The following is a 24,142-nucleotide window of genomic DNA, read 5'->3' on the forward strand; positions in this document are numbered from 1 at the left end:
GAGTAGGAAAGTTACAATCTCAGGACAAAAGGCCTCCTTTCCCCCTTAGCTTTATGGAAAGCTCCCCACTGTCCCCCTTCTTGCCTCAGACCAGAGAACCTGCTGCGGACCAGCACTCTTCATGCAGTTGCTGGGAAACTGCTAAGATGAGGTATTCTGCACAGGGAGAGAGCCTGGTGGATATCAGTGCCCTGCCTTATTTGTCACACTCTGCCTTGCTGTTAAGGTATTTGCTGCACATCCTCCACCCAGTGGTGGGCTTTGTGTGGGCAGGACCCAGATGCTCGACAGAGTAGGTGCTCAGTGAAGGTAGGGCAAACAGAAGGAAGAGTATCCTAGAGAGAGTGGAAGGCCAGTCTCAGAGACCAGGCAGAGATCAAAACTGAATGGAGGGGGGCCAACCACCCACCCCCACACATCAATCCATCTCTGCCACCCTCCACCCCCCACATACCAAGGATTCTGTCCTCACACAAAGCTCTGGGGCCAAACTTCAACAATTATGTTCATGTCAAAAGAATATGAGTCTTCATTTTAAAGGGCAAAGCAGAAAAGGGACTGGGAGGGAACTAAAGTCTCAGCTATGACTTTATTCACTATCTGAGATTGACACAAAAGAGGGTACACCCCTGGTTCTTGAACAAGATTCCTTTAAGATCAATAGGAGGCTCAACATCCAATCCACAGGGTGAGCCACTGTTACTGTGAAACAATGTACTGTCATCCTCTTAACAGCTGACACTTGCTGAGCAATCCATCATACAAATATAGACTAAAAGAATGATGGGCAGATGCATACACAGACAGATGGATGGATAGATGGATGGGCGGATGGATGGATGGATGGATGGATGGATGGATGGATGGATGGATAGATGGATGGATTAGCAGATGGATGCAGAAATGGATGGATGGATGGATGGATGGATGGATGGATGGATGGATAGATGGGTGGATTAGTAGATGGATGCAGAAATGGATGGATGGATGGATGGATGGATATATAATGGATTGATAGATGGATAGAGATAAATAGACACAATATATATCATCTTATCTCAACTTCAAAAGGTACTCTTCAGTCACTGGGGCTTCTGAAGTTTGTTACTTGCTCTAGTCACTCAATTTGTTAAGTGACTTTACAGTCTCTCCTTTTTGATGATTAGATTGTGTGAGGTAGATGCATGCAACATTTCTCAAAGCCATCCCCAGAGATAGAGAGGTGGCTCTGATGGGGCCCATGGCCCACTTGCACACAGGGTCCACGTGTACAGAGAGAAAGAGAAGGACACCAGAATCTACTCCTAGAAGAAAATCCTTAACTTAATTATGGGAAAGGTCATGGTCTGATAATTCTCACCTGGATATGAATGAAGAAAAAGCTTTTGAATCAAGTTTTAGAAAAGCTTTTGAATCAAGTTTTTAAAATTCAATCCATAACCACATATTGAGTAACTCTTTGTTCACTGGCGAGTCCCAAATACCTAGAACAGTGCGTGATATGTAATAGGTGCTCAACAAGTATGTACTGAATCTTTACTGAATTTTTATCCACATGGAAGGTACTTCATGAAGGCTTACTCTGGGTTTCCAGTTCCTCCTACCCAGATGCTTTCAAGTCAACATGGGAATATTTCTTTTAAAACAAGAATGGAGGTAGCACAGGCCTTGGCAGGGGGTTCTGGTACAGCCACTTGCTGGCTCTCTGATTTCTAGAAGGCTCCTTAGCTCCTGGAGCCTTAGGGTCTCTTCCATAAAACGAGAATAGGGATATCTCTACATTACAGGACCATTCATAAATAACCACACAATGGATCATGTCATGAAGGAAAACATTCTAGGACATGAATACCATAAGGTGGAATCCCAGGGCCACCACGTTAAGCTACTCTCCCCTTGCTGGTTTCCAGGCCACACATTCCCAAGCAGCTGTGGGAGGACCAGACCATTAGCTCCATCTGGCCAGGAGAGGGCCTGGGCTCCTTGGCCACCTCCAGCTGTGGTTCTCTGGGGGCACAGCCAAGATAGCACTGTAGGGCCCTCAGGCCCCAACAGCCTATCCTATTAGCATCCAGCTCACATTGATTTCTCCTAGTCCTCCACACCTGTCCCTTTCCTAGAGCCTGACACAGTCAACAGCAGGAGGGCAAGTGCTCAGGTTTATGTATGAAAACAAACTTACTAAACACAAGTCCACGTCCATGATACAGGCCCAGCACCAAAGGCCAGCAGCAGAAGTCACCAGGAGGCTCCCATGGTTTCCTAGTGACTGTACCTGGGAAGTGCTCAGCAAAAATCTGATAATCAATAAATATTATATTTCCATTCCTCTGTCCCAGACATGGACACTGAGGCAGAAAGATGGAGTTTTTCCATCCTTCCATGCCTCAAGTACATGAACTCAGAAATGTTAAATTCCCTAGGATTACACAGCAGCTTACATCCAAGCCTTGATACCCCAAGATCACAGTCTTCCTAGGAAGAATGGGGGGTAATGGTTTTCTTTATACATAAGGGGTCTGCCATTAATGGTGGGGTCACAGGTGTTGGGAACTTTTCCATACAGTGTCTCCCTTAGTTCCCAACAGTGCTACCATCCAATCTCTACTTTATAGTCGAGAAAACAAAAGTCTAGAGAGGCTGATGAGAGAAAGTGGAAAAGGCAAGACTTGAACTCTGGCCTTCTGACCTTAGTCTATTCTGTCGGCTGGCTCTGCAAAGGTTTGGATGAATCATACTAAGTCAGAAACAGAGTGAGAATCAGTTTTCACAGTAGCTCTATTTTCTTTTTATTAATTCAAAATCTGCATATTTTTACAAGACATACAAACTTGAGGAGCTTAGAGTTGGCGAGCAAACAAAATCCAAGCCAATGTGATTTTGATTTCTGCTCCAAGGGCGGGCAGAGTGAACACACAGATGCAGGCATTAGGATCTGCTTTGGCAGAGGGAGCCCAAAATAGCTGCTGTCCTATTCCTTGCCTCTCTCTCAACCGTCATTCATTAATTTCTGCTTTGTGGGCGCTGAGGCTCACTGGCTACAGACAAGTCAACTGGCCTTGCAGGCTTTTCTGTAGCAGCGTAATAAATGTTTGCAAGGATCTGGCAGGAAATGGATGAGGGGAGATGTCGAGGTCATGATCACAGCTTCTGGATGCCCAGGTTCCAGGGGGAATCCCTGAGTCTGAAAAGATTCCCTCGGTGACCCTAAGAGCATCTTCACATTATGTCATCTTGGTTAGCACTTGGAAGGATGGTGTGTGGTCGTCTGATGGGGACAGCAAGGCATCACGGCAATTTGTGGGCTGTGGACCCCTAGGATGCAGGTTCCTGGGCAACACTAAACCGCGTGCCTGCTTCTTTATTCTGATGGTGGTGATGGGTCAAAGCCACATGTCCAGGTTCAAACCAATCACAGGCTCAAACCAGGCCCTCCAAACATACTTAGTGAGTGAATGAATGAGTGAGTGAATGAATGAACTACTTTGAGTCTTAGTGGTCCTTGCTGGTTAGATTATCCTATCACAGAAATTCTCATGTGCTTTAAAGATGAACACAGTCTTTTATCTTACATTAAAAGCTAAGTGTTGTACAAGTGTTGCTTGTGATTGGAAATTCAGCACTTGCCTTTAAAAAATCTCAACTCATATCAACTCAGCAAACAGTTCCCAAGGGTCTGTTCTGTGTTCTGTTCTAAGTCACACGCGGCAGTTACTGAGATGAAGAGACACAGCGGGCTGTAGAAGCTCCAACATCTGAGAAAGAGGCAGCTTCCCCGTGGACCCCAGAACACATGGTGGATTCCCTAAGGGGCTGAGTGGGGGGAGGGGGGGAAGAAAAGAGAACACATACCAGCCCCCCAAGGTACTCAGCGGGTTCCAGGCAATTTCTATATGTCCCACAACAGGCTCTTCTACTTCTATACAATCCATCACGATGTGCCTAAAAACCTACCTGAAGGGCTAGGGCCTGAGATCAGAGGGAAATTGCATGAGCACCCATTTTTTCCCAAACAGGACTGATAGAAGGATTAAATGAGACAATGCAGGCAGGCACTCCTGACATGCTGTATCACAAACCACAAAAAAGTGAAATCACTCTGTATCCAATAACCAGTGTAGATAAGACCTAAGACCTGATGACTGGCTTCTCAGGGGTGGGGGGGGGGGGGGATGTGCTCTTGATGACAAAGTTTAAAGGAAAGCATGTGGCATCCTCAAGGTCAAAGGCATTCAATCAACACCACCCAGCTCTCTTGGGGGGGGGGGATGATGGTAAAGTTAACACATCATTGTGATGGACCTCATGCTGTCATTGGCCAACCCATAAATGGGTGCAGTTCACTCTTTCCTTCCACAAATATCTAAGTGCCCCCAAGGGCCAGGCCTGCGCTGGGGTGGGGAAACTGCATGGAATAAAACAGCCACAACTCCCTGCCCTCATGGGTCTTACACTCTAGAAAGCTGGGCTGGCTTAACCACCAACAAAGAGTAAGTGAGTGAATGAAAGCTTGGCATTTATTTGACTGTGGTTCTTCATTTAAAAAAAAAATTTTTTTAACATTTATTTATTATTGAGAGACAAAGAGAAACAGAGCATGAGCATGGGAGGGGCAGAGAGGAGGAGACAAGAGAATCCGAAGCAGGCTCCAGGCTCTGAGCTGTCAGCACAGAGCCCAATGCGGGGCTCAAACTCACAAACCGGGAGATTATGACCTGAGCAGAAGTCGGACACTTAACTGACTGAGCCACCAGGCACCCCATTTTTTTTAAGTTTATTTATTTATTTTGAGAGAGGCAGACACAGTGCAAGTGGGAGAGGGACCGAGAGAGAGAGAATCCTGAGCAGGCTCAAACACTGCCTGATGCAGGGATTGAACCCACGAAGCTGCGAGATCATGACCTGAGCCGAAATCAAGAGTCAGACGCTTCACTGACTGAGCCACCCAGGTGCCCCTCTTTATGCTTTTTTAAATAAATGCTTGATTCTGCTTCTTGCTCTTTCTTCCCAGTGATATGATCTGGGAATAGAACCCTATTAGTAGGCAGAGACATGGATCTACCTTGGTTCTTCGCTTCTGTTGCATGTAATTCCTCAGTGCAGCTAGTCTATGGTTTATTTACTCAGCTTCCTGTTGTGGGACCAACACTAGAATGTGAACCCCACATTCTATTTTGTTCATGGTTCTAGCCCCAGAGCCTGGCATAGTGCTTGACATCGTAGGCACTCAACAAATGATTATCAGGTGAAAGAATACATTTGGGTTGTTTGCGATGCTTCAATATCAAACAGTGCCAGTGGCCATCTGCATAAGCCGCCCAGGGCACAAGACCACATCTCTCTGACAGACACTAGTAATTGTATGCATTTGCCAGGCCAGGGTGTCTGGGTATTTATTTTTAACTTTTTATTTGGAAATGATTGCAGATTCACGGGAGATTGCAAGGAAATGTACAGGGAGGACACAGTCACCCCAGCCTCCCCCAAAGTCAGCATCCTACACAATATCAAAAGCAAGAAACGGGTACTGGTACAACCCACAGAGCTTGTTCAGGTCACACCAGTTGTAAAGGCACTCGTGTGCATGCGTGCGCATATGTGCACGTGTAGCTCCATGCAATTTTATGACGTGTACTGCTATGTAAACACCATCGCCACCAGGATACCCAACTGCACCATCACCATAAGACCCTCTCCTTCCCCTTCTTTATGGCCACGTGCGGCTCTCCTCATCCCTAACTCCTGACAACCTCTAACCGGTGCCCTGTCTCCATGCCATTTCACTAATGTCACCTAAATGGAATCATGTGGTATGTAAGCTTTTTCACTCCTTCACGTTCATCCAGGTGGTTGGGCGTATCGACAGTTCATTCCCTCTTCCTGCTGAGTAGTATTCCACGACATGGTCATACTATCGCATATGTAACCCTTACACGTAGTTTTAATTCTAAGAGGTACTGCAGAATTGTCCCCTCCGTGGACTGCGGCACGGAAACTCTGCTCAGCAGTGTCGACGGCATCTATTTCTCCCACGTACTCACCAATACTGCACAACATCAAACATTTTAATTCCTGCTAGTCTCACAAGTGAAAAATTGATCTCTCCTTGTTTGGCGGGGGTGGGGGGGCATACATTTTTCTGATTCCATAGATAAGACTCTTGTGGAAAACTCTTTGCACAGTGAGGGAATCCTGGGTGCCAGGAAGACTTTAGGAGGGAGGGTCACCCACTGTGACAGCTCTGGAGGCCAACACTGATGCCAATGGTTGTGCAAATTGAGGGCATCAAGGGCCCCAATTAAAAGCCTGCCTGTATGGGGGTGCCTAGGCTCAGTCGGTTGAGTGTCTGACTTCGGTTCAGGTCATGATCTCACAGTTCGTGAGTTGGAGCCCTGCATCGGGCTCTGTGCTGACATCATGGAGCTTGGAGCCTGCTTCTAATTCTGTGTCTCCCCCTCTCTCTCTGCTCCTCCCCCATTCACACCCTTCTCTCTCTCTCTCTCTCTCTCTCTCTCTCTCAAATAAATAAACATTTAAAAAAAAGCCTGTCTGTATCAAAAGATGCCTCTGCCTTCAAGAGATGCCATCTTATTTCCCCACTCCTTGAATTTGGGGTGACCTTGTGACTTGCTTTGGCCAACAAAATGCGATAGAGGGGAGACTGGGCCAATTCTGGGCTTAGATCTCAAGAGTCCTTGAGTGCTTCTGCTCTCTGTCTCTTGTAGCCCTGACACATGTGAGCCACATGAACAGACCCAGGAGAGTTCCTGGATGATGAGGCACCGCGTGGAGGAGGGATGAGCTATCCCTACGCCAGCCCAGAGTCAGCCAACAGCCCAACTTGTGAGAGAGCCTACCACGATCAACAGAGTCACCTATCTAACCAGTGGCAGATCATACACGTGTGAGGAAGCACAGACAGGACCAGAAGAACCATCCGGTGTCCTGCAGATTTTCCAGCAATAGTATGAATCTACTGCTTTAAGACACCAAGTGTGGGGCAGTTTGTTATGTAGGAACAGCTAATTGAAACGGCCATGCAAGAGAGGAGTCTCCACCGCACAAAGCCCCCAGGGCTCTGTGACGACCGCACCCGATGGGTAAGGCGTCTCTGGCAAATTAAGTCTCATATATCTCTGTTCCAATATACAAAAGTCCCAGACAAGTTCCCCCACTCAATCCGCGGCCCTCGGCCACCCACTCCGAGTAAGGAATGTTAACAACTTCTGTCAAAGACAGCTCCCGTCTTCACATGGTAGTGGGTGAGAAACCCAAAGTGGCAAAGAAGCATCCTCCCCAGCCTCACCCTATGAGACAGGGTGTTTGCGGATAAAAATACTCTTTCCCCTCTTCTCAAACATGGAAACTGTCCAGGGTCAGCCTCCCACACACTTCCACTCAATTTCTGCCTCTGGTTATAAAACCTTGTGCCTAAAAATAGATTTCAAGGGGATTTCACAGACGTGTTCTCAGGCATAATTGCAGTGTTCCTGCAAACTTTGGAGAAATTCAATCTTACTCTTTGAACACACACTCTTCAAAGCCCTGCCCCCAGGTATTAAGCAGCAGGAAGAGCTGTGATTGATTCGCGTCCCTCTGATTGTCCCACGAGGAAGGCGGGTGTTGGGTGCAGCTGTTCTCAATGCACTTCTGCCTCGTTTGGTTTTAGCCGTTCACCTCTGCACCCACCTCCAAATCACCCAGCCCAGGGTTTGCACACCTGCCTCGTCTTTCCTGACTGCCTGGCCTCTGGTTCCTCCTTGCCCTTCCTTCTAACCTCTGCCCCTCCCTTCCTTTGCTTCTCTAGTCCAAAGTCAGTCCGGGACACCGCCTCACTCCGTTCTGATCCCGCGTGTCACTGCGGCCTCCCCCTTCCACCTCACGCAAGTACAGCGTTTAGAATAAGGGAGGAGGCTAGAAATCAACCAGCACAACATCCTTAGTTTACAGATGAACCCTGGATGGAGCGCCTGGGTGGCTCAGTCAGTCGGGTGTCCAGCTTTGGCTCAGGTCATGATCTCACAGCTCATGGGTTCGAGCCCCACGTCAGGCTCTGTGCTAATAGCTCGGAGCCGGGAGCCCGCTTCAGATTCTGTGTCTCCCTCTCTCTGACCCTCCCGGACACATGCTCTCTCAAAAATAAATGAACATTAAAAAAAAAAAAAAAAACTCTGGAGAGCCAGGACGATCAGACAGATTAAGCCAAAATCAAATGTGGACGTAGTGACCGACACAGAACTAAAACCCAGGAACCCCACACCGGGAGTCACCTCTAACTCTGGTTACTTACCTGCCAAGTTCTAAACAACAGCAACAATACTGATCATTAGAATAGCTCCATTTATTACATTCTTATTATATGCCAGGCACTGGGTGCACACATCATTTTATAGATGGATAAATTGAGGTATAGAGAGGTGAGGTGACCTGCCCAAGGTCACAGATATTAATTGGCATATCAAAGATTTGTTATCAGGTTTAATGCCAAGACTGTGGCTCCTCAAGCCTGCCCTGCATCCTGTTATAAATACCTCTCCTGTTGGGGTGGTTGCCTGCATTTTCACTGCACCAAGCCTTTTCTAGGCCCTCCGGTCAGTTGCCAGGCTCCCTTTTCCCATTCCCTCTACTGCCCACTGGTCTTTGGTGGGCTCCCTTTGGTTCTCACAGCCCCTCTGCAGGAGGGAGCCAGCTTTTCAGAACGGATTTGTTTTCTCAGGCAAACTTCACCGCTTCCTGGCTCTGTTTTGTTGGGTGAGCACCCTTCCCCTCCGAGCCTTAGCTTCCCCAGCTACAAGATGGGGTGAGAACGAGCCACTTCATAGAGGCACAGGAAAGATAAGGCAAAGTAAGTCCAGTACAATGTCCCACACATAGTAGGTCTTCAAGAATAAGTTCCCTTAAGGCCTACTTGGTGCCTTCATTGCCTTACATCCATCACACTCACATCCACTCTCTGGGTCCACAGGTGTTTTTCTCCACTACCCACCTCTGCCCTTCATGGTATCTGGTCCCTAATGGGACTCATCCTATTTCTCAGGGCACCTATGAAGGCATTTACCTCCCACGGCATGTCCAGTCCATGTCAGAGTACAGGCCCTAAGTCCACATCTGTTTTAGGTTCTAGTGTCTTCTCCACAACCACTCCACAGTATCTTGGAGGGCAAAGCTATTCCTATACTTTTCGAAATACCGAACCCATGCCCCGAGTCGACCAAGCGTTGGCACTGTTGGTGCACAGACAATCCTAAAACCTCACAGTTTGATGGAGTCTCCAGAAACATCTACTGATTCCTGTCATTCATTCATTAGGACACAGGAAGGAATAACCCCAATCCCCTGTCCTGTCACAGCTCCTAGCCTAGCAGGGGAGTCTGGAGAGTGAGCACACCGTTGGGCAGACTCTGGGGACCACCTCCCCAATGGCTATTCCCTCCTCCTCCCTGGCTGGCAGAGCCCTGACTGTGCTCCCAGCTGACTCAGAGCTGAGTCCTAGCCCTTTTAAGCTTTTGGTCCCATTCCCTTGGCTTAGGCATGGTCATGTGACCAAATTCCAGCCAATGAGACACACGAGAGGTCAGCTGGGGGCTTCTGAGAAAGAATTCCTACCTGATAAAAGAATCACAGAGATGCCCCTGTCTTTGGTCTCCTAGGCACTGTGACATTTGCAGGGGATGCTTCAGACAAGCATCCTGGTTGGATGATGGCAGAGGAGAAAGTCGGACAATAGGCTTGTTTGGCATGGATGAGCCCACGAATCACCCAGCTGCACAGCTTTTGAATATGTGAGATAAGAAAGGGCCTTACTGTTTGTCAGTTGAGTCAGGGAACCCAAATCACTGAAACCAAAAGCTGACTCCCTGGTTCAACAGTTAATACACAATAGTTAATGCTCTGGGGTGGGGTGGGTGGGGCGCCCTCAGGAAAAGTTTCACAAAGAAGTCACATTTGACCAGTCTTCCTTTTCAAGGGTGAGAAAGAGTTGGCCAGTCAGACGAGTTGGCATCTGCAAAGTCTGGAGGCATGAGCTAGCCCAGGAAGTGTGCAAAGGAAAGATCTGGAGCTGTGAAGGGGCCCACACACTATAAAAGAGGACAACACCTCCTTTGCTACAGCCTCTGAGGGCCTCACTTTGCTCCTCTGTAAAATGGGGACAGAGACGTTCCTCGAAAAGCGGTGGGGAGGCTCGAATGGGACTGTGCGCGTGAAAGTGCTTGTAATTGTCCGGCCCTACATAAATCACAGCTGCCATCTGTGTTTGGTCTTTGCCTGGGGAATGGCTCCTCTCAACCTGCCCATTCCCTCCACATTTCCGGCCCCGCTACAATCTCCCTTTCATCTCTTCTTTAGCCCCTTGCCGGCTGCCCTTAAGCTAGCAAGGATATCTCTGACCACACCACAGTCCTCTTCTCTTGTTTCGTTCCAAACAGTTTTGCCTAAATCAGTGACTCCATTCAGGAATTCATCCTCAGGAGACGCCCGGACGTATGCCCAGGGGTCCACCCACCAGAATGTTCATCACGGTGCTCCCTATAATAGCAAAATTCTGGACACAGCCTGAGTGCCCATCAGGAAGGGATCCATTAAATAAATGATGACAGAGCCACTTATAAAAGATGTCCCTATTCTATTATTGACTGAGAGGTACCCAAAAAAACCCTACTATTTACTCATCACTCGTAGAGAAATGTCTGGGAAGACATTTGACAAAATGTTAATGGAGGCTAGCTCTTTTTAATGGAATTTTATTTATGTTTTACTTTCTTCTTTATGCTTTTCAGTATCATTTGCATTTTCTATAATCATTATGTAACATGTCTACAATCCAGGGGTCAGAGCTATTTTTATTTTGAAAGGGGAAAAAACAGAGAGAACTGAAGCTAAGATCCACCTTCTTTGGGCAATCTCCCCTAAAGTCATGTGTGACAGGATTAGAGTTTTCTGCTAACCTGGAACCTTCGCCATGGCACCCCTGCTTGGACATCTTCTAGTGCGGTGAGCTCACTATTATTCCAGGCCGTGCTCAAGTGGCTCGAGAGTTCTCTCATGCTGAACAAGAAGCTCCCTCTTAGTCCTAATGCTGCCTTCTATGCCTTGCAGAATAAGCCCGATGTCTCCCTCTCCTCCCGTGCACTTGTCACACTCCACCCGGCCACTTATCAAGTGACATGATGTTCTGGGGGATGCCCTGTTTTAGGCAGAGCATGAGCAAGGACCTGGAGATGTACAAGCACACAGCCCATTGCAAGGATCCTGGGAACTTGTCAGGAAGAGCATAGAGCACACGTGGAGACAGATAAGGCCAGGGTGAAATCGGAGAGGCCCACATACGCCATTCAACAACACCTTCAAACCCTAAAAATTTAGCATCACACTTGAAGGGATTAAAAGACTCAAAAATATCTCTAAACAAATAGTGATTATTTCAACTCATTCCCTACCTGTAGCAGTCAGGATGGGCCAGGTTATGCTGCAGTAACAAAAAAGCCCAAAGTGCCAGGGCTAAATGCAAATCTCACTGATGCCATGTGCCCGTTATGGGTTGGCTTGGGGCTCTGCTCTGCAGCATTCTCACTCAGGAATCAGACTACATCTCCATGCTGCCTCAATTGCCAACGGATGAAAAAGGGAAAGTGGCCAACAGTGTGCTGCTTAGTAGAGCTTCCATCCAGAAATGACACACATTACTTCCCAAAATTCATTGGCCAAACCAAGACACACAATTATAACTAATATCAAAACAGGCAAGGAAGTTTAATTTATGTGCCTAGAGAGTAAAGACATGGAAATATTTCTTTTTCACTGTTAACTAGCCAAATTATGAAAAAGAAGAGGGAGCAGAAAAAGAGGGGGAAAATGAAGAGGGCAAGGGAGGGAGATATTTATGATCTAGGCTCTTTGCTAAACACTCTAAAAATCTTAATTCTTTTGAAAAAATTTTTTAAGTTTATTTATTCTGAGAGAGAGAGAGAGGACACCAGTCGGAGAAGGACAGAGAAAGAGGTGGGTAGAGAGAATCCCCAGCAGGCTCTGCACCTCGCATGTGCAGCCCAGTGCAGGGCTCTGACTCACGAACCGGTGAGATCGTGACCTGAGCCGAGATCAAGAGTCAGACACTTAACCGACTGAGTCACCCAGGCACCCCTATAAATCTTAATTCTTAAAACAATCCTATGCACTACTTTTCTTTTCCTTCTTCTCTGGCTGGGGGAACTAAGACACAGAGAAGTTAAGCCACTTGCCCAAACGTCACACAGCTAGTAAGAGGTCTGTCCAGAATTTGTTCCTGGGCACTCTTAACCATCGTTACACTACTGAACAAACAGTCAACTGTGAATCAATGCCAATACAAACATTCAGTTATTTCAGAATTCAGCCAGTTGCCCTTTGCACGGATTTGCTGAGAGAGCACTCTCCTGGCTTCATGTTCGTATCTACTCTTGATGACAACGTTTGGGAGAGTCCATTCGAGGTGGCATCTCTGCCCGATGCCAGTTTATTGCACACCGTGCCTCTTATATCCCGTGTACATGTTGGACCCTCTTTACACCTCCTCCCCTGATGCACCCAGGGCTATGTTATGACCCCTGGATGTTCACCTCAACAGGTCGTTTCTTCGCACAGCATCAGAAGCATATTTTTCAAGTTGCTCACACACTGACGGCCCACCTGTGAGTTTTTGTGGACAGTAGTCACTGCTTGGGCAAGATGCCCTCATCCCAGGCCTTTGTCGTTGTTGTCAGCTGGGTGTGGGGGAGCAGTGACTATCTGTGTTATATAACAAAGCCATTCATCCAACACACATTTATTAACCATCTACTATGTGCCAGGACCTGAGGATGTAAAGTAAAAAATAAAAAAGACCCAGTTAGCCCCACCTTCTGGAAAGTGTAGTCACAGTTGGGTGACAGACACTGGGATAGAGGCCTCTGGGTACTGCGCCCGTCCCTCACCTCCCCCCTCACCAGGGCCTAACACATCACTGCTCTCTGACATCCTGGCCCCATGACACCAGGAAGGTTCTGTTAGAAACATCTCCACACCAGCAGGCGCCACGTGGTGAGGCCAGCTTGAACTAGAAACACGGGGGCTGGGTTTGAGAGGTGCCTTCATCAATGAGTAACTACCTCATGGCGAAAGGAAGCTGATATTTATCGAGCCTTATTATAGGTTTGCTATGAAGATGGAAAGATACACAGATCTGTGAAAAGTGCTCTGTACATTACAAGATGACGATGATGGTAGCGATCACCGCCAGCCATCAGGAAAGTGCCTACTGTGTGCCAGGCGCTGTTGCAAGAACTTTACTTGTCTTCATTCTTGTCATTCTTCACGGAAGTACCCATCAGGTGGGTGCTCTTAGTATTCTGCTTTGCATATGAGGAAATGGAGGTTGCTGAAGGCACTCACCCAAGATCACATAGATGCGATCAGAAAGTGATGGAGCCAGGAGTGTAAGCTCAGCAGGCTGGCTCAAATAGTAGCTGCTCTTGTGTGCACTTGGATCGTTTTCTCTCTCAATGTGGACTGAACAGCTGCTGTTGTTTTCTCTTTTTGATTCCTCAGTACCCGTGTTAACTTTGGGGAAAAGGGGAGCTCATTCTTACTGGAAATCATAACCATTCATTCCCTCCTTGGTTCATTGTTGTTGTGCATTGAATTGTGTCCTCCCAAGAGACATGTTGGGGTCCTGACCCCTGGTACCTGTGAATGTGACCTTATTTAGAAATAGGGTCTTTTCAGATGTAATCAACTTTAGATGAGGTCATACTTGATGACGGTGGGCCCTATTGCAACATGACCACTGTCCCTATAAGGATGGAAAGATTTGGAAATAGACACATAGACAGAGGGAAGACAGCCATGTAAAGACAGAGGCAGAAATTGGAGTGATGTAGCTATAAGCTAAGGAATAGCAAAGATGGCTGGTGACCATCAGAAGCTAGGAAGAGGTGAGGAGGGATTCTTCCCTACGGTTTCAGATGGAGTGCGGCCCTGCCAATGCCTTCCTTTTGGACTACTAGGCTCCAGACCTGAGAGAGACTAAATGTCTGTTGGTTTTAAGCATCCCAGTTTATGGTAATTTGTCAGGGCAATCCTAGGAAACGGATATAATAATCATGTATTGAGCACCTACTATGTTCTAGACACACTGGGGATATGACATTAAATGAGACAGGAACTCAGACCTTAAAGTATTCATAGCCTGGTGCATCTGCCTTATACATAACTCTGCTCTAGAAAAGAACAAACACAAACACACACACACACACACATACACACACACACACCAAGTAGTGGTTTAAGTAGCAGGAGACATGAATTCTAGGTCTAGTTCAGCCCTTTAATATGCTGTGTGACCTTGAAGAAGCCACTTTCCCTCTCTGGGCCTATTTTTTCACTTTTTCTGTAAAATCAAGGAGTCGGCCCAGAAAATCCTCAAGGGGTATCCTGGCTTTAAAGTTCTATGACGTGCTGGGATGAGGACAGGCAGGAAGGGGCAGGAAAAGCACGTGCAGCCTCCCATTCTCCTCAACACCCCTTGTGTGGAGCCCTGGCATTCTAGGACACTGTTCCTCTGCCCTCATCATCCCAGGGCCATGTACTAGACAACTAGGGACAGCCCTCATGCCCCAGAGCCAAACCTAAACCTGTTTATCCTGCCTGGCCTATTCCCTCCCAGGGAAACCACAATGAAGTCTCCTGTCCATGTCTTCCTCCCGACCCCCTCTGCCTGCTGACCAAACCTGCTGTTTCCCCTGTGGCATGGTGTAGTCCCTCCTCTTGGGAGCTGGGATGAGCTGTTTTTCAATGGCAGTTGTCTTCTGATCTATTGGCTTCGACGTACCTGAACTATAATAAAACTTGTATTTAAAAACAAGGACAGGGGTGCCTGGGTGGCTCAGTCGGTTGAGCGTCTGACTTCGGCTTGGGTCACGATTTTGTGATTTGGGCTCCATGTTGGGCTCTGTGCTGACAGCATGAAGCCTGGAACCTGCTTCAGATTCTGCTTCCTCTCTCTCTGCCCCAAATAAATAAATAAACCTAAAAAAATGTTTTTAAATGTGGGGCCCCTGTTCAAAAATTATTAAGAATTGCAATATGGTGACCCCAAAGCATTAAATCAAGTGCAGGGCCCTTCTCAACATAGGACCCTGCGCGACAGCATAAGTCATGTGCCCATGGAGCTGGCCCTGTTCTTTCCTCCTTCCCAACCTGGCATCCGGTTCCCTTCTGCTTCTCAAATCTCTCTAGCCTGATTTTCCAATTTCAAAGCCTCAATACTGAGCCCCCCCCTTTTTTGTACTCCACTAATGGATTCAAATTTTTAGAAACCATAAAGCTTTAATAATTCTGCTTCATTGTGAAGGGAGGAAAGGAGGCCAGTATGAATTAATGAAAAGTCTAAGAAATAAGACATTACTAAAGAAATAGTGTTTTATTACCCTCCGATTTATATGGTGACAGAAATGACATGGAGAACGAGGGAGAGCGGAGGAAGTTGAAGTTTTTTGGATTTGATTAAACAAATAGAAAAGATTGAACTTATAGCTTGTAATAAGCATATTCCTTTTTTGGCAAATGATGTGACTAAAAACCGCCTCCTTTAAGTAGGTTAATATTTCTCTTGTCCACCATCACTTTGCTCGCTGAGAACTTTTTAATGCTACAGAAGCTGGTAAATTTCTTCAGCAATGATTCTATGTAACAAAACGAGTTTCCTGACCTTGCAGGCAATCTACAGTATAGATCGGGTTATGGGAATTTCCTGTCAAAGGGAAATCCAGTATGGCAAATTCTCTCTGCTCCCCACGTCCAGAAGAGTCACATCTTCAGAGCAACCATCTAAAATGCAGAGCTCATCGTGTGCCACAGCACGACACTCCTGGACTTCATCTTCGCTGGCTGCCACATTTCAGACCTAACTCAGTGTCCTGCCACAGTTGGATCCAGACCTATTTTGGGGTGGTAGCCTCAAACGGTGCACACACCCCACACCTCCGAGCCTGAGCGACCTGGGCTTGGACTGCCCTCCCCCCCCAACTTGCACAGTCTGTCAAAATCCTAACTCATGTTTCAAGGTCCAGCTCAAAGGTCCTCTCCTCTGGGAAGCTGCCTCTGACATTTCCAGGCAGAATCTCGGCCTCCGTCTGCCCCCACGGCACATCTATTCCAGCATTTGTGCTCCTGCCTAACAGTTGTCTGTTCACTTCTTTCAGAGGGGGAAAGGGTGCCCTGGGGCTCACCCACCTCCGAGGAGGTGGCGTACTCCAGCAGTTTAGTAGCAGAAGAGGTCCCAGCTCCAATGCTAACCAGCTGCATGCACACAGTAACACCAGCCTCACAGCACTGTGAGGATTAAATCAGATGATAACCTGAAAGTGCTTAGCACGGAGACTGGCAAAAAGCAAGCTCAAAAAATATTAACTGTTTTCTCTGAACACTAGTGTATAAACATGGGGTCACAGAATGGCCATGCGGCTGGTCAGTCCTGGTTTATGCCTGTGGTCCTGGAGCTATTATTATTAATGCCCTCTCCCCTTTTCAAAAGTGTTTCCGTTTGGATGACAAATCACATGGCCACCTATGACAGTTAGGACCAGGTCTATTTTATTTACCAGTGTGTCCCTGCCACATGAACAGTGCTTAGCACATATTAAGTACTTAATACAAATTTATCAAATGAATGAATGTGTCTCCCATGCCTAGCAAGTGCCTGGCACCTGGCAGGAGGTTCATAAGAGCTAATATGGCTGATTTCTCTGCATTTCCAAGCACCTCCTGACCCAGAGAAGGCATGAATCAAGGCTTGGTGAGTGAGTGAGTGAGTGAGTGAGTGAATGAATGAATGAATGAACAAACGAACACACTCCCTCCAATCTGTTGCCAATCGCACATCCTGGGGAAACAAATGACATCTCACAGGGGTAGGGGCGAAGATTGGGTCAGATGGAGGACGAGGTGGATATGACGCCTTCCCATCACACTTCGGAGAGGGGGTGTCTCTTCCTGGGGCTGCAGCAGGGCCCTGTTTTCATTTTCCAGCTAGAAACTGGGGATTGGTTTCCCCCATGTACCAGCAGGAGACCACAACCTTGGTTAGCCTGACCAGTAAGTCCAGTAGGCTCTTGAGGGTGCTGAGACCCTTGCCTCCATCAGACACTGTATATAAAGTACAGGTGCTCAAGCTTCCAGCAGGTGCTGCCTACCAGCTGCTGACCTAGCCACAGGGGAGAAGACACGTAATTCCAGGTGCAAGGAGCAGAAGGAAGAGAATGGGAATGCTTTCTGCCCTTCTAGGCTCAGAAAGGAAATTTCACATGTTGGCAGCCAAAAACATTTGGATACAGACTACGCACTAGACATGATAAGAACTTCAAGAGCATTAACTCAGCCATGAGAACATCCCTGTGAAGAAGCTACTCCCATTTTACACATGGAAGTGAGTCAGAGTGGGGAAATGACTTGCCAGAGGTCACACAGCTAGTAAGACAGTGTCCCAGAGCTCAGATCCCTTGGCAGGTGAGGGTAGAAACCAGAAAGCAGTCCTCTCCATCCCTCCTCAACTCAATATAAGAAAGCCCAGTTCCTGTTCCCCCTAGTCAGGCTGTGTGACCTTGGGCCTGGCTCACCCTCTCTGAGCCTCACTTCCTTTTTCCAAGGCTAATGTTCTAGGAGGCTAGGATATACTCGATTTCCAGGACATCTCCTCCTCTGAAACCACAGGGTTTCGGGGTGACCAGGGAGCCTGGCTGAGTCCAGGTGTCCAAGAACATATTGATTCACCATGGGAGCCTGGCTGGGGGATACCTTCTCCACCCATTTCCTGAAGGAGCCCTTGCAGCTGGGCTGAAAAATCAAGCGGCGGATCCGAGAGCCCAACTGAGTGTGGGGCTTCGGAGCTCTCGTGTCACCAGGTGGGGTACCAGCCGCGCGTCTGCTTGGAGAAGAGCTGTGGGAAGGGTGAGGGATGCCAGAAAAACGCGAGGAGAGAGCTGCAGACAGCGCCTGGTGGAGGGTCCTTTTGCACTTCTGCTCTCAGAAGCTCGGATAGAAACCGCCCTTGGGAAGGGTAGTAGCCCCCAGCCCAGGGTCAACGTCCATAGCTCTGGTCATTTCCCCAGCCTGCAGGAAATGGGGCCTGGAGAAAGGGGGCCCCCAATACTGGGGGAAAGCCAGGTGGAGAAGTCAGAGCCAGCTGAGTAGGAGGAACGGGGTGGGGGGGAGGTTCTAGCGCTCTGGACTCCCCCAGCTCCGGGGCTGTTCCGAGCCCGGAAAGTTTGCGCGCGGCAGGCGCACGGTGCGCCCCCTCCCAGCGCCCGCAGGCGCCGGGTCCGCAGGCGCCCACCCCGGCCCGCCCCGCCCGCCGCTCGGTGCCCGCTCAAGGTCACTGCTGACAAGGCGCCTGCCTCCGCGAAGCGAGGGGACCCTGGACGCGCTCGGCTTCAGCTCGGACTCTGGCCCGCCAGGGGTTCCCGGGGCCAAGCACGTATGGAAAGAAAGCCGGCTGGGAGCGAGACACAGACCGAAGGAGAGGGGAGGAGGCCCAGAGCCCCGGGCCCGGCCGCCCCTGCCTCACCTGCGCCGGCTCCGCGAGCGAGATGCTGCTGCCGCCGCTGCCGCTGCCGCTGCCGCCGCCACTGGTGCGCGCCCGGCCCGGCCCGGCCCCGCTGCGGCTGCGGCTCCTCTGCCGCTGCTGCCCCGCGCTTGCCTCGCCCCGCGGCCCCGCTGCCGCCGCCGCCCGCCTGCCTCCCTCCCTCCGCCGCCGCCTCTGCCACCGCTGCACTGCGCTCTGCCCGCCTCCCTCCCTTCCTCCCTCCCCTCCCCGCTCCCTCCTCCCCCGCGCGCTCCCCCTCGGCCCTCCCCAAACTCCGCACGGAAAGCGCCCCGCGGGACCCGGAGCGCGCCGTCCCGCCCGCGCCCTCCAGCACGCACACACGCCGGTGGGCCGGGGGAGGGAGGGGGTCTGCAGCGTCTCCCCTGGTGCGGTCTACAGGTACCTCTGTCACCACCAGCCCCTTACTCCACCCCCATCCCCGCCTTTAACTTGGCCCTGGGAGGGACCCCCTCCTACCCTCCCCCTCCCCAGCCCCCGTGGTCGGGATGTCCCAGACCTCCCCTGTGGTTGGGGTCATACATTTTGGGGTGAATTGAGATATGGTGTGGGCTGTGGGGAGACCTAGCTTAGGGGGAGGGGGCTGGCTGGACCAATCCTAGGGAGTTTAGCTGGAGGGTATTCAGACCTCGAGAAAGGACTGGGGTAGGGCAGGGGCACCTGTTGGGCCCTAGCCTCCAGTCTGTCAGGCCTAGGGCCTGGAGGAGAGCAGAAAGAGGCCCTGCCTGAGGAGAAAGGCGAAAACCCCAGGCACACACAGAAAGCACCTCCTCAAAGCAGGCTTCCCCTCCTTGGCTCGGGCCCCAGGTCGCTGAAAAGCCTAGCTCCACCAGGAAGCTTGGCCACCTGACTCCAGCGCCTTGGTCTCCTCCATGCCATCAATTAATCATGCCCGCTTGCTTATTTATTTATTGGCTTTATAAAAAGCCAAATGCACTGCTCACAGGAAGAGAGAAGATGGGCTCCCATGGGGGTGGGGGGCAGGGAGGGCCTGACCAAGGTGATACCCCCCCCCCCCTTCCCCAGGCCTCGGCTTGGTGAATGTGGAGGCAGGGCTGGGGAGACCCTGGGCTCTGGATGTCTGCAGCACCTGCTTTCAGGGAATGGCTGGGATGTTGCCACCACTCACAGAGCCAGAATTTACCGTGGTCTGTGCTCTGCAACCCTAGGATGGGGCAAAGGATATTTAGTCTTGGGGGCTTAGGCAGAGATAGAAGAGAGGGGGTCTTGGAGGCCAGTGACCAGAAGGAAATCTGACAGGTGTGAGAGGAGGTATCTCCAGGCTCTTGGCTCAGAGCACTCCATTCTCACGGCTCTCACTTGGCTTGGCAGGCAGCGTCTGTATCTCCTGCTACAGCCCTGTCCAGTCTCTAGGTTGCCCAGAGGGCATCTCCCCACGGATGCCCCCCCCAAGACATATCTCCTCCCACCTTCCCCATCCCAGTGGGTGACACTGCCACACCCCCAGATGGCTAGCTCCATGTGTCCCCATCACCAAATCTTCACTCATGGGGCCTCTGCAGTCTCCCTGGAATCTGCTCTCTGGTCTCTGTTGAAGGACTCCCAGCACCTCTCTTCTGGATTCTCACAGCTGGCATCCTCTCTACCTCCATCCTGCTGCTGCACTAGCCTTCATGGAACCAGACATGCGTCATGTCTGCTCCTGCTCTAAAACCTTCCATAGCTCCCAAGTGCCCTTCCAAACCTTTGCCACCTTAGTTCATAGTGTCTATCCTTGATACATGCTTAGCACTATATCATGTCTATGTCTCTCTTCAGTTCCTTCCATGAAAATACCTTTTGCTTCTCTCAGTCAGTTTCTGCCCAGTCATGGTGTCAAAGCTTAGCATTAGTCAAGATCTCTTGTGTGAAACCTTCAGAAACCAGGAGGCAAGTTGAAAAGTCAAAAGGAAAGGGTGTGAAAAGCCACAAAACATGAGGCAACTCTGCAAAAGCGAGTGACATCACAAAAGTCCTAGTGACAAAACTCACCAGTTGTGTGACCTTGGGCAGGCCCTCAACCTCTCTGAGCCTGTTGGTATATCTGCTAAAAGGGTGAAGAATTCCACAGCCTACCCCAGTATAAACACTCAACAAATGGTAGCTATAGTTACTCTTGAGCACCTATTGTATGCTAAGGCTCTGGGATTTACAAGGGTGATTTGGTAGGGATTGGAGGGACAGCAAAGATTGTAAACTCAAATGCCTCTAAGGACCAGGCAATACTGATTGAGGTGGGCTGGTTCTGTCTTGTGGCTCTCTCTCCTGGAATTTACCAATAAGAAAGAGCAACAATGTATGTGAAGTGGCAAATAGCTAACAATGGCCGTTTGGGGATGCAATAAGGAGTGGTGGGGACTGTGGCACCTACCTATTTACCTGGGCATAGCCACTACTCCGCTCCATCTGACTGTGGCCAAGCAGGGATATAAGCCCAGACTGCCAGTTTTCTGTTTTTTTGTTTTTGTTTTTGTTTTTGTCTTCAAGAGAAGCTGGACATCTGGATTTTTATGTGGACACACTTGATCTTTAAATATCATCAACTAATTTTTAAAAAATTGAAAACTTTGGGAGGACTGAACACAATATAGTTGTGGTAGGTTTTTGGCTGCAAAGCTGGCAGTTTATGACCTCTGGGTTAGCAGGAAGTAGATCAATGTTATTTACACACAGACATACACTCCCCCCTCTCCTCTCTCTGGCAGAATGTGGTCATGTCCACCTCAGAGGGTACAAAGGGTCATTAGGAATGGAGTGGAAGGAGCACCTCACTGCAGTGGGCATGATGGGAGGGGTCAAGTGAGTCACTGGGATTGGAACCATTGGGGAGGGCCTGGTCTGCCCCTACGGCACGTGGGAACTCAGACCGACCATCTGTCCTCGCTGAGCCTCAGTCTCCTTGGGCCGGGAGAGGGTGGGGAATTACTCAGATGTGGTAGAGCTTGTGTGAGGTGATGAGCACGTGAGAAGTGAGGACACGGGAGGTTCCAACGACAACGCAGAGGAGCATCTGCTTGTGAGAGAGTTTCAGCAATCTGGACACCCGGGAGAAGTCCCACTCCACTAAAAATAGGGCTCTGACAGACTGAAAACTTGAAGACTTCTCAAGAGACGGAACTGGCAGCAAATAACGAGAGAAATGGCTGCTTCCCTCTGCCGGACAAGTAAGAACAGATGAGGTGACTGGCACTTGGCAAGGCAGTGAGCATGTGTCATCTCTGAATTCCTAACAAGACCAGAAAGAAGCACGAGTCCTGGTTGGCCTGTTAGGGAGGCAGAGGCCAAAAACGGCCAAGAGCAGAACTGGGAATGACTGTGGGATCCCAGGGCCCCGTGAAAATCCCTCAAAGGGGCTTTGGTGGATGGGATTAAAGCTGACTCCATTGTCCAATTCCGCACAGTGACCATGTGGTACTATTTTAGTCCCAAAGTTATTAAATGCATACGATAATCCTACTAAGCAAGAAGGAGACATCTAAATAAGCCAACGAGAGAGATGGTCCTCAGATGGAAACCACCTTTGAAACAACCTCGGAGCTAGATTCTGACCTCACGTACCTGGAGAACTTGTTACCAGAATCTGTAAAGAGATTCCTGGGGCTGACTCAAGTCTCCAGAGTCAGAATGCCCCCAAGGAGGGGGGGGGGGGGGCGGAGAGATATCACAGCAGGTCCCTTCTGTTAAAGGACTCTAAATGCAGCCACGAAAACCCAACCCCTCAAATACAAGGCAGGGCGGCACACTTGAGGCACAAAGTGCTACCAGTGAAGATTTAACAGGGATTCCCTCTGGGAGACGTGGGGCATAGAGGAGAACATTCTACCCTATATATTTCAGGCTCTGTTAGAATCTTTTACGGAAACAAAGATCCCATCATTTTGCTTGTGCTGTTTTAAAACTTAAATAAGAAGGAAAAGCCACCAAGTGCCAAGGCAGCCTGGGGGACGGACAATGAATTCTCCAGGAAGCAAAGTGGGATTTGAGCTGGGGGCTGAAGCAAGAATAAAAACGGCAGAAAGAGTAGCCAAACTCTATTAAGTATCGGTTACTATTCTTAGCATTTCGGGTACACTGATTTCATACTCCCAACAGTTGTATAAGACAGGTGTTTGTTAGCAGATGCTATTAAAGCTCCACCCTGACCTCTACCTGGCAGGTGCACCCAGTGCCTAGCTCTGTGGGTGTTGGCTCTGCACGCCTACACCCTTCTGTGGAGGACGTCATCCTTGCCTGATGGGAATCACTAGGTGGCAACAACCTGTAGGGTGCAATTCACCCTCCAGGGGTCCCCCTGGGATCAGGCTGAGGGTAGACTTCTCTGGAGTCCTGCCTCCTGCCTTCCCCTACAGGTTTCTCTTGAGACTACTCCCTTAATAAATTCCATGCACAAGAATGCCCATCTCAGACTCTGCTTCTGGGGAAGCAGACACCAGCTCATTCTCTTATCTCCATTTTGTAGTGGAGGGAGGGAAGGCACAGATCAGACAAGACACTGACCTAGAGAGAGGAACAGTCAGGCAGTCAGACCCTTCTCCGTGCCCAGAAGGATTTCTCTAAGACAATGAGGGAGCAGGAGCAAAGGAGTGTGAGAAAGAGACAACAGAGGCAGGAAGGAACATGACCACACAGCCCTAGAAGGTCTTGGGTCCCCTGGTGAGGAGTCATCCTTTCATTTTTTTTATGAAGTTTTTTTTAAGTTTATTTATTTATTATTTGAAAGAGACAGAGACAGCACGAGTGGGGGAGGGGCAGAGAGAGGGGGAGACAGAGAGAGTTCCAAGCAGGCTCTGTGCTTCCAGTGCAGAGCTCTACATGGGGCTAGAACTCATGAAACCGTGAGATCATGGCCTAAGCTGAAACCAAGGGTCAGATGCCTGACTGAGCCACCCAGGTGCCCCAGGAGTCATCCTTTATTTGTCATGTGTGTACCTACATGAACCAGGCCCTTGCACGATGTGCAGGATTCAAAGATGAATGTGTACAAATCCTTTTCGTCAAGAGGGGCTGGTGGGATGGGAAGGGGATCAGGTAAGGGGACAGGCCCACACAAGCTCAGGTTTGCACTGAACCCAAATGCTCAGGAAAGCAAAACTGGAAGATTTTGGCTGAATTCTGTAGTAAGAGAAGGTAGGCACAGAGTCCCTCTTTAAGATGGAGGGAGGAGAGACAGAAATAAGGGAATGTGTTCAACTCCACTTCTCCATGAAAGCAAATGACCCTTGGGCTCGACATGAGACCAGCCTGGCCACGAGGGACAAGACTGATTCCTCCGCAGGACTGTGTTTATCAAGATGAAATTGAACACAGACCAAGAGCCTTCTCTGACATTGGGGATCCGAAGAGGTGACCCCCTCCCATACAGATAGGGGAATCTCTGTCTGACTTGTAAGTCATGGATTTGAAGGGGACCCCTGGATATTGAAAGTGAGTATGGGTTTAATATATGCCAGAAGAGGCTGCTGGAAAAGCTAATGCCATCGGAGGCAGGAAGCCCTGTCTCGTCCAGAAGGCAGACCACACTGGGAGGGA

The 24,142-nt window shown here is 49.3% G+C and overlaps 1 protein-coding gene across 14 annotated transcripts in view; it reads right to left on the reverse strand.

Annotated features, from left to right (window-relative positions):
• ATP2B2 (ATPase plasma membrane Ca2+ transporting 2) overlaps positions 1 to 18,781 on the reverse strand; it is a 383,598-nt gene extending 364,817 nt beyond the window's left edge. For 7 of the 14 annotated variants that reach the window (XM_019428155.2, XM_053898117.1, XM_053898118.1 and 4 more), the window contains exon 1: positions 18,578 to 18,779. The gene's annotated coding sequence lies outside the window, so the exon portion shown is untranslated. Of the gene's footprint in view, positions 1 to 18,577 lie in introns of all 14 variants that reach the window. The other 7 variants (XM_053898126.1, XM_053898122.1, XM_053898123.1 and 4 more) reach the window with 3 other exon arrangements.
• Between the last annotated feature and the right edge of the window lie 5,361 nt (positions 18,782 to 24,142).

The sequence above is a fragment of the Panthera pardus genome, unplaced genomic scaffold (assembly GCF_024362965.1).
Source record: "Panthera pardus isolate Hobbes unplaced genomic scaffold, ASM2436296v1 HiC_scaffold_8, whole genome shotgun sequence".
In the NCBI taxonomy this organism is placed as follows: domain Eukaryota; kingdom Metazoa; phylum Chordata; class Mammalia; order Carnivora; family Felidae; genus Panthera; species Panthera pardus.